Here is a 5,222-nt window from a genome sequence, read left to right as displayed (position 1 = left end):
ATCCAAAAGATTGTGAAAATGCTTAATCCAATTCTAATCCTTGATATTTTTTTTTTCCAAATTATCATTTATGTCATTCTTCCTTTCAACCTTCCACCAGAAAATCTGTTTACTTTCACTATTACCTTGGGGTGATACTATTCTTAATTCTACCGTGTCTTTATATTGCTATTCGTATTAATATCCACTGTTTGTAATTTTTGTGTTGTTGTCGGACTTTATATTTTCCCTTATATGTCAGAGCTCCCTGCTTTTGTTTCTTCCTCCCGACTTCAAATCAAGCGAGTAATGGTCCAGAATTCATAAGTATGGAGTTTCAAATGAACTTAATGTTCTAAACAAGAAGGAACGTAATGGCACGATTTGATTTGTCAACTTACCAGAATCACTGAGAATAGAACTATCAAGAATATATTTTCTTGATATGTTCAGAAGTTAATCAGAATGAAAGAGTTAAGTAACATGACATATGATGACGTTATAATCTGTGAATCATCATGTTCCATTTAGAAACTCAGCATGAATTACTGTAATATAATCACGTTGATCAAGTGTCATTATATTATACTAACTCATGCATCAATTCCCAACGTTACTTCAATAACATTCATATTTCAAACTCAAATTTTAAGGAAAATTTAGAAACTAAAGTAGTTTCCTTTATGATGGAATATAGATAGCACGAAAAGATAAATAATTTCGAACGAGAATATTTATGAAAATATCTTCAGAAATATCGAAGATATTTATAATGATATTTTGGTATTTCTAAATTTGATGGTTGATGAAGAAAGATTTTTCGCAAGATTTTAACATGAGTACGAAGCAAGATATTCGTTGAATGTTTCATCGGATCCAGAATTACTTGGATTCTTTGAATATATGGTATGATCCTTGTATTTGGCCTTGGTCCCCTTCATGGTTTGCTCAATCTGTTTTTCAGTTCCAACTTTTCTGAGCTTTTCCAACATACTATTCTTTATCATCAAACTTCTGATGATTAAGGTTGTTTACGGTTGTCTACGGCTTCTGCTGCTTCATTCAGCCTTTTCAACATTTAGGGTATTGATTCGCAGACTGGTTGCTTTTCAGAATTTCAGAATGAGAGATCATAATTTTAAGAAATAAATGTTATATGTATGCATATAACTATTGATGTAGAAACGCTGCGAGATTCAATATATGATTGCTAATTCTCAGTAATTGGTATTGCAATTCTCATTACCAGATGCGGATGAGTATATGATAGGGTTTTAATGAACAAATATAATGGTTTTTCGGAGAGACTTAAACCAATGAGTAATGAAGTTGCTGGTAAGTTTACTGCTAATGTGGTGGAATATAAAAAGGTTCTTCGGTAACGATAAAAGAGCACGCATATATATCATAGTTATAATAAGGTTGTTTCAAACGAAAAATTGAAGTTGACTTGCTGGAGCTGTGACAAAATTTGCTACTTTGAAAAGGGATTGTAAAGTTATTTTGGATAATAATAACACTAAAGGAGCTAGCACAGATACATGTTAAACGTTTACTCAGGTTCCGAGAGTTTTTCATGTTCATAACTATATGCATAAATCTTTCTTCTCGTAGATGAAGTGTGGTTGGCTCATCCTCTCGATTGAGGTGTTTTCAAGAATCATTAAAGGTTTGGACGTAGATTGTAATCATCAAGATACAAATGAGGTTTAAGATGAAATCATGTGGCAAACTTGAAGAAATGTTTAGTTTCATATGTTATAATCAATATTTTAATTCATTTTAATTGTCCAATATTATTAGTCCACAGTCGATAGTCCACAGTTAACAGTCCATTAATTCATATATAGTTTAATATATAATATTCGAATTAATTAATACGTATCGCGACCCGTGTACATGTCTCAGACTCGATCACAACTCAAACTATATATATTATTGTAGAATCAACCTCAACCCTGTATAGCTAACTCCAGCATTACTGCATATAGAGTGTCTATGGTTATTCCAAATAATATATATAGATGCGTCGATATGATATGTCAAAACCTTGTATACGTGTCCCGATATTTAAAGTGCGTAAAATAAATAACAGAAATTAAATGACGATAAATAAAGTGCGTAAAGTAAATAACAGAAATTAAATGACGATAAATAAAATTGCGAGAATTAAAATTGCGATAAAATAAATTGCAATAATTAAATTGCGATAAATAAATTGCGATAATTAAAATGTAATACGAAATTAACAGTTAGCTACGAACAGTTAGCTAGGATTTCATTAGCGTGGATTCTTAACAAAATTTCTCATAGTTAATTTGTTTGTTTCTAACAAAATTTTATTTTGTCCAATGTTTTCTTCATTATGCCACTTGTTGGATTCTGATAAATCAAAATCCAAATATGAAATTGGATGAAAATAGTTATTCTGCGGTGAACGGATTCATATATCTGTGGATGTAGGTAGGATAGTAAATGACTATAGAATCAGATTCGAAGAATGTACAGTGTAACTTATTAATGTGAAATCTAAATATTTCTAGGGTATTACCTACCCGTTAAAATATTTTCACCATTAACAGTTTGTACAAAAGAAAATTTAATTACAATCTTTATAAAAACATATCTACATATATATATTTTCTTTAGATGTAATCAGGGATTTAATGAGTTAATATAATATTAATCTCATTTGCTTTTCGGTTTGAGCTAGAATACATAATCTCTAAAACATTAGAGATTACATAATCGCCATGAAGAACGAAGATAATTGATGTAGGTCGATACGTAGAACGATGATTATACTCGAGGTACAGAATGAGATATTGAGGCATGGATTGTTGATGGTGCTGGTGCTGTTAGTGATGGTACTGCTGGTGTCGGTGATGTTGTTGAAGCTGGTAAATTTTTCACCATATTCTCCAAATTGATTACTCGAGTGCGAAGTTCGTTGACTTCTTCTATTATTCCGGAATGATTGTCGATCGGAACGAGCGGATGAATAAGGTTTAGAATTGTAGATAGAATATAATCATGGCGAGATATTCGGGCAATGAGAGTGAAAATGGTGTTTCGAACAGGTTCGCCGGTAAGTGTTTCAGGTTCATCGTCAAGAGGGAAATTTGGTTGATGGAAAGTATCGCCTTCTTCTCGTCTCCATTGATTAAGTCGACTACGAACTCATCAGATAAATTGGGGATGAATGATTGGTTGATTCATTCTAGTGACGCATGCTTTTGGAGCTCAAGTGGATATCCATATAGGAATAGCTTGTCAGAATCCGAGGAATTCAAACTGGTTGAAGGATCCATATCGTACGATCAAATGAAGGATTTTCGATAAGAAATAGGTTATAGGATGTAGATTAGTACTCTGCAATACTTAATTTACATATGCATATATAATACTAAAATCCCATAAATTACGGAGGAATCTACGGAAGCTGTCAGGCAAAATCTCCAGTAACAGATATGCTAAGATATGGATTAGCAGATACGCTAAGATACGAATTTTGTCTATACACTATTCATGCAATCATTGCAGTAAGATGTGTCTAGACTAAGAATGATAAGCAGGTAATTTCCTAAGGATGGTAAGCAGATGATTTCCGACTAGAAATGATAAGCAAAACTTTTGACATGCAGACACGGTCGATGTCCAGACTCACTAATGCATCTAAACAACTATCAGTTAGACACACTAATGCAAGACCTGGTTCGCTAAGACCACCACTCTGATACCAACTGAAAGGACCCGTCCTAATCCATCCGGACGAAGTCCATATCGATTATAAACGATTCACAACAGTTGATTACATCGCGAGGTACTTGACCTCTATATGATACATTTTACAAACATTGCATTCGTTTTTAAAAAGACAATCTTTCATTACATCGAAAGTTGACGACATGCATACCATTTCATAATATATCTAACTATAATTGACTTAATAATAATCTTGATGAGCTCGACGACTCGAATGCAACGTCTTTTGAAATATGTCATGAATGACTCCAAGTAATATCTCTAATACGAGCAAATGCATAGCGGAAGATTTCTTTCATACCTGAGAATAAACATGCTTTAAAGTGTCAACCAAAAGGTTGGTGAGTTCATTAGTTTAACATAAATAATCATTTTCATCATTTTAATAGACCACAAGATTTTCATTTTCAGTTCTCATAAATATACGTCCCATGCATAGAGACAAAAATATCACTCATATGGATTGAACACCTGGTAACCGACATTAACAAGATGCATATAAGAATATCACCTATCATTCCGGGAAATCCTTCGGACATGATATAAAACAACATCGAAGTACTAAAGCATCCAGTACTTTGGATGGGGTTCGTCGGGCCCATAGATCTATCTTTAGGATTCGCGTCAATTAGTAGATCGGTTTACTAATTCTTAGGTTACCAAGCAAAAGGGGTATATTCGGCTTCGATCATTTAACCATATAATGTAGTTTCAATTACTTGTGTCTATTTCGTAAAACATTTATAAAAACAGCGCATGTATTCTCAGTCCCAAAAATATATATTGCAAAAGCATTTAAAAAGGGAGTAATGAAACTCACTTAATGTATTTTGTAGTAAAAATACATATGACTATATTGAACAATGCAGGGTTGGCCTCGAATTCACGAACCTATATCATTTATATATTTATTAATATATATAATTGTAATCGAACAAATATATATATATATATATATATATATATATATATATATATATATATATATATATATATATAAATTTATTAGTTATATCCTTTTTATTTTAATAATATATATATGTTTCTTTTATTCATTTTGTTATATAATAATATTAATCTTTGTTATGATATATGTATTAAATATATTTTTAATATATATATATATATATATATATATATATATATATATATATATATATATATATCATTTGTATTTTATTTATAATAATAGTCAAAGTAATATTAATAGTGGTAAAATGATAATAATTATAATACTTAATATTACTAATAAGATGATATTGTTAATAATTCCATTAATGATAATAATAATGACATTAATAATTATAACTGTGAAAATATTAATTTTACTGTTAATGATAATTATGATAATGATTTTTAGTAACTACAAGATAATACTAATAACAATACTATTGATATTTTTAGTAATATCAAAATAACAATTTTTGTAAAAATGATAATAATAATAATAATAATAATAATAATAATAATAATAATAA

This window comes from Rutidosis leptorrhynchoides, chromosome 3 (assembly GCF_046630445.1).
Source record: "Rutidosis leptorrhynchoides isolate AG116_Rl617_1_P2 chromosome 3, CSIRO_AGI_Rlap_v1, whole genome shotgun sequence".
Lineage (NCBI taxonomy): Eukaryota > Viridiplantae > Streptophyta > Magnoliopsida > Asterales > Asteraceae > Rutidosis > Rutidosis leptorrhynchoides.
Note: the sequence above shows the minus strand (reverse complement) of the source record.